Genomic DNA, 12,949 nt, shown 5'->3' on the forward strand with positions numbered 1-12,949 from the left:
CACAAGTAAAATTGCTTCTGAATTGCAGCCTTGAGTGAATTTCAGCAAGCTTCATACTTATCTCTCTTACCTTCACACCTTGTTCCTCAGATCAGGTGTTCTAAGCCTTTTTTTACAGTGTGTAAACCCCAGCCCTCTACTTCCCTCCCTCTCTGCAGATGAAACTACCTCCTATTTCACAGAGATCCTTGAAGCCATATACGATGAACTCTCAACCTCCCTTCTCACTGACTCAAAATTTGTTTTTATCCTCACCCATTTTCTGCTCATTCCTCTTCCTGGTTACGGAGTCTCATCGCCTTGAAAAGTTGAGTCCATCTTCTAGATTCCATGCATTACAGCTCTCTGGCAGGGGTCAGGGAACTTTCTGCCACCTGCTATCCCCTCCCTCATATCTTTCATCTCGCCTCCTCCCTCAGCTCTTTCCTGTTAAGCTAAAACCAGGCTCAAAAGTCTCCTTCCCTAAAAATACTTTTCCTTGGCTCTGCTTTTCTTTCATGGGACTTCCCTATCTCTCTCTCGTCCTGTAATTGCCTAATTTCTGAAAAGAGCAGCTTGTGTTCTGTTCTTACAGATTCTTTGCAATGAACATTTGGATGGTCCTCATTTTCCTGAGAGGCAGCAGGAGCTTTGGAACCAGACTGCCTGGGTTTAAGCCCAAGGAGAGTAAGACTGGTCGTATCACTAAACTACTCTTCGGTTCCCTGGAAAGAAAGTGATCATCGCTTTCACACTGTCTTTTCGCTTTCTCATTTATACCATTCTGCAGTTGAGAGCAGCTCTCCTTGAGGGAGACATCTCATTTCCTTTTAGTTTCAAATTGGAGCTCAGGATTCAGTTGAGCTTATATATTGTTAAGGAGAATGACTTACATTTTTGAAATTTAGATTTTTTTTTTTCTGATTGGAAATGAGGAAAAGAAGAAGGACGACAACCACCACTACAAAATGAAAAATGTGAGAATGCACAATGGCTGGTTGCCCTTCATAGCTCTTCAGCCTCTTCTGTTAAAAATCTCTGTATACACAGCATTGGATGATTACTTAGGTCTGAGGGGAAGCCATTTTTGTTAGATGTTAAAGTAACGATAAGGCAATATTACTTCACCAGTTCACTGAAGGTCTTACAAGCATTTCTTTCCTATACTTGGTTTAACATCACTGATTTGATCGATAGGAGGGGTTTAAATATATGATGGAGATTGTTATAGAATAGGGGAGATGCTCTGACTGAGGGGAGAGAGAAGAAAGAGCAAAGGGCTAATAACAGTTACTGGTAGTAGTTCTTTGGGTAACAAACAAGGCACCATTATGTTAAAAAATAAAATTTGATGACACTTCTAACAAGAGGTTGTCAATCTGAAGACACCAAGAAACAAAAACAAAAACCAACATCAAACAAACAAAAAAAACCCTAGAGGACTTCAACTGATGTCCGTAGTGGGTGGCCACCAGATAAACACTCATTCAATCAACAAACATTTATGGAACACTTTCTGAACTAAACACTGGGGAGGCAGGAGTGAATATACAGCTCTTGTTCTGACGGAGTGCACAGTCTAGGGCATGAGGTAAACAAACAGATAGATAAACAGATAGGTAAACAGTTTATGTGCGACAAATGCAATGAGTCAAGCTTCCTGGAAGGTGTGATGAAATGATACAGACTCAAGGAGCAGGGCAAACATCCTGGTGGAGAGGAGTAAGCCCAGTGTGGAGGAGTGGGTGAGGAGAGGCCTTGGGGGAGAGATAGGATGGAAAAATTGGGGGAGCAAAGAGTTATAAGAAGGGAAGTGCAAGCAAAGACTGGAAAAGTAGGTCAAGTCTAGATCAAAATAAAATGATGTTGAAATAATACCAGTGGCAATAAAAATGGGGGTGAGAAAATACAAATAAAGACTTAAGCATTGCAAATAAAAGGTCCTGGCTGGGAATGGGAAATGTAAGCCATTACTTAAAAACCCTTGGGAAGAGGATTGTAAACCAGACCGTGCGTGGGTCTTTGTGAGTTTGACCAAGTGTAGTGATTCCGAGAACCCAAAACTCTTTAAATGGTCTCTAAGGCTCCAGATCACGGTCCTGATCTCAAATCTGCCGTTTCTTAAGTTTCAAGGGAAACCCACTTTCTACCTCTGTTTATTTTCATCTTTGTTCCTTGGGCCTGACTACAGGGCGAAGCCTAGATGTGTCAATTGAAGTGTAAGTCTGTTTGGTGTCTAGATATTCCTTCCACTCATAAGGATAGATGCGTAAGGCTCGAGGTTGTGTTTGTTTTGTAGGGAGAAGTCTGGAGTGGCTGTATTTCCACTCTGCTCCTTGAATTTTTCTTGCAGATGTTACAGCTAGTGGAAGTGATACCCGGTCTTTCGCGATCTCAGGAGACTCACCTTTACAAAAGAATTTTCACAATGAAATTGGCAGTTTTATAAAGAACTAAGCAGTGTTTATAAAGCCACAAAGAACTATTTCTTTACCAGTTTTACGGAGTGTGGAGCAACTTCTCATAACAGTTCTTGGCAAATATTTTTAAACATGGCACTGAAAATGCAAAAAAAAAAAAAAAAAAAAGCAGCTTCTGAGATGATTGCGTATTTTCTCTTTGATTGTGTATTTTCTCCGTTGAAAGATAGATATAAGGGTAAAAATGAGAAAGGAAGTAGTATTTACTCAGCCCTATGTTTTCACACAGGTTACTTCACATATGTAACATATCTAGTGAGGCAGGAAGTGTTATTATCCCCACTTTCTAGAGAAGGAAACCAAGAACCGAAAAGATGAAATATTTGTAGAAAAGCACAGAACCAGTAAAAGAGTCATGATTCTAGGCCTTGCATATCTGCTTCTGAAGCTTCAGCTTTTCTCACTATACCGAGTGACTCATGCAAGCAGAACCCTATTCTTCCTCTTTTGTCAATAAAAATGTTATCCATTTCATTGAAGTAAATAACACATACCCACAGGAAAGTACACACACACCTTCAGGGTATAGTGGGATGGATTTTTCACAGACTGAACAAATCGGCTCCCAGCTCGAGACACAAAACGGGTCATCAGTGACTCCCCAAAGTCCCTTCATGTTCCATTCCAGTTCTGAACCCCCACATCCCGAGTAACCACTATCCTGACTTCTACCATAGATTAATTTGGACTCTTTCTGTGTTTTATACCCATAGATTCATATTATCTTCTGTTTCTGGCTTCTTTTGCTCAATGCTATGTTTGTGAAATTCATTCATAACGTTGCAAGTTATTAAAGATTGTTCATTTACAATGTTGTACAGTATTGCAGTGGATGAATAAACCCCAATTATTTGTACTATTGGTGCTGGGAAATTGAGTACTTTCCTGCTTGTGGTTTATAGGAGACAGAATGACAGTTCCCCAAAGATGTTCACATCCCAATCCCTGTGAACATGTCACCTTCCATGGCAAAAGGGACTTTGCAGATGTGATTAAGTTAAGATCTTGAGATGAGGAGATTTTTCTGGATTATCCAGATAGGCCCAGTGTAATCCTAAGAGTGCTTATAAGAGGGAGGCAGGAGAGTCAAAGCCAGAGAGGAGATATAATAATGGAAGCAAAGGGTGAAGTAATGCATTTTGAAAATGTGTTTTGAAGATGCAATCTAATGATGGCAGTTGGCTGGTGGAAGCTGGAAAAGGCAAAGAAACGGACTCACACTTAGCTCCTCCAGAAGGAATGCAGCTATGCTGACCCCTTGATTTTTAGCCCCTAAGACGCATTTGGACTTCTGAGCTACAGAACTGTAGGATTGTACATTGATGTTTTAACCCACAAAGTTTGTAGCAATTAGTTACAGCAGCAATAGGAAACATATAGGGCTGTTTTGGGTAGCGTCACTCTGGAAGTTCTAGTACATGTATTTTGGTGAACATAACAAACACATCACTGCTGAGTATCCCCAGGATGGAGATTACCGGGTCAGGATATGCATGTTTTAGTTTTAGTCAATAGTGTCAAAGCTGTGCCCAAAGTGGTTATACCAATACATACGCCTCACTAAAAGTTATGGGAGTTCTGGTTACTCACCATCTTTGCCAAAATTTGAAGTTTGCTTTTTTCATTTTAGAAGTTTTGGGAGTGTGTAGTGGTATTTGTTTGTGGTTTCAACTTGCATTTCCCTGATGATTAATAAGGTTGAGTACTCTTTCATGTATTTATTGGCCATTCAAATATTTTTGTGAAGTTTTTTTCAAGTCTTCTGCCCATTGTTTCTTCCTACTGGGTATCTGTCTGTCTCCATTATTTTCGCTCCAGAATTCCACTCAGCTCTGCTTTCCTGAAACTGTTCAATACTTCAAAATTATCCTTCCCTGTTCTTTCCTATGTTCTAACTCTCATTTTTCAATTGACCGCAAATAAATACATCATAAACTGATTCAGACCTAGTCCTGACTCACTGTTAGAGGTTGGTGATAACCTCTTCTAGAGCTTTGCAGTTTTAAAAGGGGCTTTTTGTCTAACTTCTTGACCGTGCCAGCATCTATGCCACCTAAGTCTGCACAGGAACACCTAACAATTCTGCATTTCGACCATTTGGGACTTTGCACCCCAAAGCACAGTCTATCTCACAGCCTCTCTTCTCTGTAGCCAAATTTGACTGTTAGCAAGGTGTTATGAAGCTCGGTGGTTTATGGAGTTCCCGCTTGGTGGGAGACACCAACATAATTAGAGTCCTAAAGTTTACTTCCTCGTGTTGTCATTCAAGAAGAAAACCTTAAAACATTTCAGTCTTGTCATTTAATATACACACTGACGGTGACAGGTGCATGTCTTGAAATTCATTTTAAATTAACACAGTAAATTGACTTTTTAAAAAAGTACAATTTTATAAGTTTTAACACTTACATAGATTCATGTAACAATTACCACAATTGGGATAGGGAAGAGTTCCATTATCCCAAACAACTTGCTCCTGCTATTTTTTAAAATTGACAGTCTCCTCCCATCTGTAACCCCTGGCAACCACTAATCTGTTCTCTATCCCTATAGTTTTTGTCATACAGTGGAATTTTACAGTATGTCATCTTTTGAAACATGTTGCTTTCATGTGACATAATGCCTTTGTGATTGATTCAAGTTGTTGCATGTTTCAATGGTTTGTTCTTTTGCATTGATAATTTTATCATTCCTTTTTATTTTTCCATTCCATTGTAAGATGTACTCACAGTTTGTTTATTTACCTGTTGAGGGACAAGTGGATTCTTTCTGGTTTTTAGTGATTATACTGCTATACACTTTTCTGTACAGGTTGTTTTGTGAACACAGGTTTTCATTTCTTTATGGTAAATACCCAGGATAAGTGTATTAACATTAAAAGAGACTGTCAAACTGCATAATTTTCACTCTTACCAGTAACATATGAATGTTTTAGCTACTCTATCCCAACCAGCACTTGGTAGTGTCAGTATTTTTTTATGTTATCCACTGTAATAAATAAGTCGTGGTATTTTATCGCGGTTTAAATTTGAATTATCCTAATGGTTAATGATGTTGAACATCTTTTGTGTGGTAATTTGGCATTTTATATCCTCTTTGGTGAAGTATGTGTTCATTTTGCCTTTTTTTATTTTTAAAGAATGAATTGTCTGTTTTCTTACTAAGTTTTGAGAATTCTTTATGTATTCTGGATGCAAGTCTTTTGTCAGACATATGACTTGCAAATGTTTTCTTCCAGTCTGTTGCTTGTCTTTTAATCTTCTCAAAAGTGTTTTTCACAAAGAAAATATTTTTATTTTGGTGATGAAAATTTCTCTCTGTCTCTCTCTCTCTCTCTCTCTTTCTTTCTTTCTTTCTTTTTTTTTTTTTTTTGATGGTATCAGGCTTTTGGTATCAAGCTTAAGAACTCTTTGCCCATCCCCAGGCCGTAAAGGTTTCTCCTGGAAGTTTTATAGAGTTGTATTTTATTTAGATATTTGATCCATTTTGAGTTAGTTTTTGGATAATACCTTGTTTATTTTATTTATTTATTTTTTTGCTTATAGATGTCCAATTGTTTCAAGATAATTTGTTGAAAAAAATCCTATTTTTTTTCCACTGAATTGTTTTTGTACCTTTGTTAAAACAGGCTGTATTTTTGTAGGTCTACTTCTGGACTCTCCATTTTTTCCCCCATTGATATATATGGTTATCTTTTCACCAATACCATGCTCTTTTAATTATTGTGGCTTCATAATAAATCTTAAAATTGTATAACATATTACTCTCTTTTTTTCTCTTTCAAAATTGTTCTAGCAATTCTAATTTCTTTGCCTTGCCATATAAATTTTAAGGTCAGCATGTCTACATGTGAAAAAACAATCCTGTGAGAATTTTGATAAGAATTGAGTTAAATCTATAGTTCGATCTGGGGAGAATTTACATCTTTATTATGTTGAGTCATTGGAAATCCATGAACATGCTATGTCTTTCTATTTGTTTTGGTCTCTTCTGATCTATTTCATCAGCACTTTGTAGTCTCTAGTATAAAGATCCTGTATGTGTTTTGTTAGATTTATTCCTAAGTATTTTATTTTCTTGGAGTTATTATAAATGAAATTAAAAAATTGTTTTCTAATTTTACATTGCTAGACTATAGAACAAGGATTACTTTTTGGGTGTTCATCTTGCAGCCTGTGACCTTGATAAACTCACTTATTAGTTCTAGGAGTTTTTGTAGGTTCCTTGAGAATTTATATTTACATAATATTGTATTTCATCTAATACTAGGAACAGTTTTATTTCTTCCTTTCTAGTCTGTGTGCCCATTATTTCTTTTTCTTGCATTATTGCAGTATTTGGGACTTTCAAGACAGTGCTGAGTAAGAGTGATGAGTGTAAATCCTTGTCTTCTTCCTTACCTAAGTAGAAAAGTATTCAATCTTCCACCGTTGGGGATGATGTTAGCTGTCAGTTGCTAGTACATCCTGTTATCAAGTTAAGAAAGCTCCCTTCCCTTCTGTTTTCCTAGTTTGTTGAGAGATTTTATGATTAATGGATGTTAAATTGTCAAATAATTTTCTGCATCAATTTATATAATTTTCTCACCTTCCCCCCCTTTAGATATTTAACATGGTAGATGACACTAATTTTCAAATATAGAACCAGCCTTGCATTGCCAGGATAAATCACACTTGGTCATGGTGTGTTATTTTTTAATATATCACTAGATTCAGTTTGCCAACATTTTGTTGAAGATGTTTGCATCTCTATCCATAAGGGATTTTGGTTTGCAGCCTTGTTTTGTACTGTTTTTATTTGGTTTTGATATCAGAGTAATGATGGCCTCATAAAATGTGTTGGGTAGTGTTCCCTCTATTTTCTGAAACAGTTGGTGTAAAGTTGAAGCTTGGTAGACTTCATCAGTGAAAACATCTAGGTATGGACAGTTCTTTTTTTGAAGATTTTAAAATACAAATTTAATTTTATTTATAATTGTAGGACTATTTAGGCTATTTATTTCATCTTGGATGTGCTTTGATAGTTTGTGAGTTTTGAGGAATTGATCCCTTTTATATAAGTTGACAAATTCATATAGAGAGAGCTGATCATAATATGCCCTCATTTTATTTTTAATGGGGTCTATAGTGATACCTCCTGCATTATTTCTGACATTAGCAATTTGTGACTTTTCTCTCTTTTTCTTCAGTCTTTGTAGAGGTTTATTAATCTTACCGATCATTTCAAACAACCAGCTCTTTGTTTCATTTATTTTCTTTGCTGGTTTTCTGTTTTCAATTCCATTGATATGCTGTTATTTTTATTAATTCCCTCATTAATCTTTGCTTTCTATTGTTTTAAGGTACTAGCTTAGATTATTTATTTGTTATCTTTACTCTTTTCTAACATAAGAATTGAATGCTGTAAGTTTCTCTCTAAGCACTGCTTTAGTTACATTGCACAGATTTTGATATGTTGAATTTTCATTTTTGTTCAGGTCAAAAAATATTTTCAAATTTTTATAATTGTCCTTTAGACTCCCTTGTTGACTCATGTACTGTTTCTAAATTTAATTTCCAAGTGTATATAGACTTTATTGTTATATTTCTGTTATTAATTTCTAGTTTAATTCAATTATGAGCTAAGGACAGACTGTGTGATCCCAGTTTATTTAAGTCGGTTAAGGTTTGTTTTATGGCCTGAGGTATTTTCTGTTTTGGTTAATGTTCCATGTGAACTTGAAAAAAAATGATTCTAAGGCATCATAAATTCGTGAATGTAGACTTAGTCCTGATTATATTATGTTCTTTCAAGAAAGCTAATTTGTAGTGATCTTGACTCTTAATGTTAATCGAACCAATATCAGCTGCTTGGCAATATCTTCAACATAGAAAAGTTAGAAGAGCTTATCATTGAGAAAATTGTAGTCCAGTGAAGTCACAAACATTTGCTAAGCAAATGGGTTGCAGCTTTTTCTCTCAAACTGCATGGCAGGAATTGACTTTTTTAATTAAAGGCTTAGTTACAGTTTATGGATTCTGAGTGGATGAAAACTACTTCCAGGATCCTTGTCCAAAGGTTTTCTGTGCTTTGGTTTTCCTACACCTATGCCTCTGAGAAGAAAGGTGCAGTTTCTAGAAGAGAGAGACTATCTATCTATGACATGGAAGGCCAAAAAGAAGAGCAGAGACCAAAGGAGACTTGTGGAAGTGAGGGAAACCAAAGCCCAAGGAAGGATTTTTTTCCTTTCCCCAGCAGCCTTAAGTTTTGGTCACTCACTTCTACTGCGCTTCTGGTAGACTAATGATCTGATGGCATGTGACAAATACAACAGTCTCCAGCCTGGTCCCCTAACTCACAGCTCAGCAATGGAAATCACACAGTACCAGTTGCCTCTGAAACAAATCCTTCCTGTTCTCAGTCTTCCTCTGAAGCAGGAAGGGCTCACCCTGGAGAGCAACATGGAAATGTAGCGAGAGGTTAGGAAGGTGGGAGAAAGGACAAAATGCCCTGAAAACATTTCCCTTGCTTCTTCTTATGTCTGTCAAGTTAATTATGCTTCAACTGAAATAATAGATGGTCACCAAATTGAATACAATCCTGAAACCCATTCTCAGCATTAACCTATCATGGATTAACTGCTTAAATTTTGAGCTTCAGTTTATAGCATCAGCATAGCCCTTGAATGAATTATGGATTTGTATTCACTCCAGAACAATCTATTACCGTCCCCATAACAGAAAATGCCATTTATTGCAATTTGCGCAAACTATAAATCAACACATTATTACTTAGAGTTAGGTAAGCTGTGGCTATACTGCAGACTCCTGCGTTTGCTAATGGTGTGTGTGTTGGGGGTTGGAGGAGGGATACCTATAGATGTTTTTTAGTTTCCATTTGAGCACTCACAAAAATTTTCAAGAGAATTAATGGTGGCTACTGTCTCCTTATATTACAATGTGCCATCCTATTCAAGTGTTCCTCTGGGTCACAAACAGGTACTGACCAGTCCAGCCATGGAAAGTGGTTTTAAATTGGAAGAATTGATTGTGCACATTCTAGAAGGTGGTAGGTCCTTTTGCACAGATTCTAACCCTGGCTGTGTACTGGAGCCACCTGGGAGGTGAGGCAGACTTTTGGAAAACACCGATGTCTGTGGCAAACCTTACAATCAAAATTTGGGGGTGACACCCAGACACCAGAACTTTTTAAAAACCATCTTAATTTTAATGTGCTGCCAGATTAATCATCTCTGCTTTACAGAATAGGAAGAAGAAGAAAACACAAAGTGTAAAGGGAGGATAAAGGGCTGTCATTTTTTCAAATTAGAGTGGAAATACATCTTGGGGATTTCAGATACCAGGCAAATCTATAGGATGCCTCTCATTTGTGCACACCTTGAGGAGGAAGAAAAAGATAAAATGAAATGTGCCCGACAAAAAGTAAGCAGTTAATAAATCCTTATTTCTCCCGTAAAAATGTAGGTCACTCATTGAAACCTGACATGTACAAATAAGCACACACTTGCGTAAAAATTTGTCCCCTTCACACAGCGCTTCCCAACCCTTTTTAAGTCAAGGTACACTGAGAAAGTGATATTTAATCTGCATACTGGTGTGAACAACTGAGTCAGCAGCCCAGCTGCTCCAAGGTCTGAGGAGTTAATATCTGGTGGGAAATGAATGTGTCTTTTTGTTCGTGGAAGAGTGGAGAGTTTGCAAGAATTGCTGGGTATTTCTTGACTAGAGTGTACCCCTCAAGACTATTGTCATTTTACCTACAGAACTAATGAAACACTGGAAGCCAACAAGATGGCCACCACCATCGTAAGGTTAATGTAATAACAAGAGGTACAACTTGTCAAAATAATATGATGTGCATCTACTGTGCTGAACGTGCTTCTCATCCCAAATTAAACAGCTCCTTCTGTTTTTCTAACCACCTTGTAAGGTAGGCACATTTATTCCCATCTCCCATTTTCCAAGTGAAAACCTGAGATCCAAGAGTTAAGTGATTTGCTACACCCATACTCCTAAATATCATTCTGTGCCACCTCAAGGTACCTCACCATGTCCATTCTATTCACTCTCCATCTCCAGTCACTGCCTCCTGGCTTTGCCAGGGGCTGACACTGTAAGGAATATCCTACCCCAGATTGTAGCTACCTAGAACTCTCCTCCTTTGATTCAAACCCTGACTCTTCTTTGTGACTTTCCCTGACCACCATGCTGCTCTCTTCTGCCGTGGAATCCTAGAACATTTATAATCTGCTCTGTTGTGCTCACACTTTCTGTTCCATGTGGATCACCTCTCTCTCTCTCTCTCTCTCTCTCTCTCTCTCTCTCTCTCTCTCTTTCATTTGCCCACCCAGGGAGACTATAACTCTTGATAGTCAGTCCGTGTCTCATGCTTCTGTGTTTCTCCATGGATGCCTTAACCATAATAGGGCTCAATAAATGCTGGTAATTAATGGATATTTAGGAGATTTAAACATTTTTTTTCCCCTTGAGGAGTGGGATGAAATGAGGTAACCAGTGCACTGTAGTGAAAAAGGTGACATTTTGGGATAAGGCAGACGTGGGCTTTAGTTCTGGCTCTGACATTTATCGGCTGCATGACCATAGGCAGGTCATACAGTTCTCAGATTCTGTTTTCTCACCTTCAAAAATATTACCTGGCAGAATAACTGTGAGAATAGTATTATCTTACAGAATAATAATCATTGTCTTGCAGAATAAAATATCTAGCCCAGGACCTGAAATGTGTCCTTAGGAAATGGTACTGTTTTATAATTATTATTCTAAATCAAAATTGGTTGCCAGTAGAATCTTTGATCATATGACATTCGAAAGGACAACATCAGTCTAGGTTCTGTTAAAGGGAGTTATCTTTATGTACTTGTGTTTTGTCATGGTGCCGGGCAGGGGACAGGTGGCAAAGCGGGTGAGTGCAAGGCCTCAGGGAGAAGCTGTGGTGAGGTCCACTCAGTCACAAGAACCCATCCCTGCAGTCAGTTGGATGAAGGGTAATAAAAAGAGCCCTGGACAGGGAATCAAAACAGCTAGATGTACTGCCTGGCCGTGTTACAAACCAGCTGCGTGACGATGAGCCATAGCCAACTCCAAGTGTCAGATGGAGCCCAGCCCATGCAGGAAGCCTTTTGCTTTGACATCTACGTGAAGATGCTTTCCTCCTCGGTTCTCAAAAACAGCAGAAAAGGCTCATTATGAATGATAGAATCATTTTCTTCCATGGAACAACAGTTGTGCAAGTTTATTAGAGAATGAAACTAAGCAAAATCCTTCCCTTTGCGCCTCCCCTCGCGTTCTTCTCTCTTGTCACCTATAACTGAAGTGCTTGTTTAACTTAACGTATCATCTAAACAGAGACACTCTTGAGAGTGAAAGCGATTAAGCCGGAACAACTGGTGTAAACTGGGATTTTTCCTGGACCAACCAGGATGTATGGCCACACTGCCTCTGACACTGTATTGCATTTCTTTATTTACCTGTCTAACTTTTCCACCAGACTGTGCTCTCTCTGGGGCAGGACCATGTCTTACTCATCTCTAGATCCCCAGCACACTGTTCAGGGTCTAGGACACAGTGGGTGCTCACTAGGTATTTGTTGAACGGAGGAACTCATGAATTAACCAGTTGGGGACATATTGGTGACCTTGAACAAATCACTCAAGCTCTGGAAAATGAGCGGTGGACCAATGGTCTTCAAGGCCCTTCCAGGCTCTGACTTGTCCATCTCTTGCAGTTTCTGCTTCCTCCTTGTCTTTTGAGATGACTGAGATGTGATCTGTGAGCATCTGAGGAAAGCTGGCCCTGAGTTGGAGCCGATGGTGAGACGGCTGTCGTTGCCTGCCCTTCTCTGAACCCAGGGGAAGATCTCACATCTCAGGGAGTCTGAATGACAGAAAGAAGAAAGAAATGAAGAAAACCATGTCTGTGCCTTTCTAACTTATGGTTAATTAAAAAAAAAAAAAAAAAAAAGAGGCATAGAGAAGAAGCACAACAGTGCCTGCTGAGCAGGATGGGAAGAGCCTCAGACGGCTATTTACTTAGAGAACTCTTTCAACCTGAGCTGGGGGAGCTGAGCCCAAGGAGTTTTCAGCATAAGCACAGGGCAGAATTTTTCGTCACTGGCAGACCTTTCAGGGAACCATAACTGCAGTCATATTGAATCATGAAACAGATTAGCCACATTAGAAGTTTAGCTACAATATATTTCAAAGTTAAAACACAGGCTGTGGCAATGGTATCAAAACCTGTAATTTCTGATGCAAATGAACGACATGAAAAATGGCCCCTGGCTACAGGGATAGACAGAGGAATATGTGAGTGAAATAACATGGCAGTTATGTCAAAACTGGAAGAATAACTATATTCCAGAATAGTAAATTATTATTATGACCTGACTAGTAGAGTAACCCATAAGGTAAGTGAATGTATTATTTTTTTTTTTTTTTTTGGTACCTGGATAAAATTACATTGTCAATTTTG

The sequence above is a fragment of the Rhinolophus sinicus genome, linkage group LG12, assembly GCF_036562045.2.
Source record: "Rhinolophus sinicus isolate RSC01 linkage group LG12, ASM3656204v1, whole genome shotgun sequence".
Classification (NCBI taxonomy): Eukaryota; Metazoa; Chordata; class Mammalia; order Chiroptera; family Rhinolophidae; genus Rhinolophus; species Rhinolophus sinicus.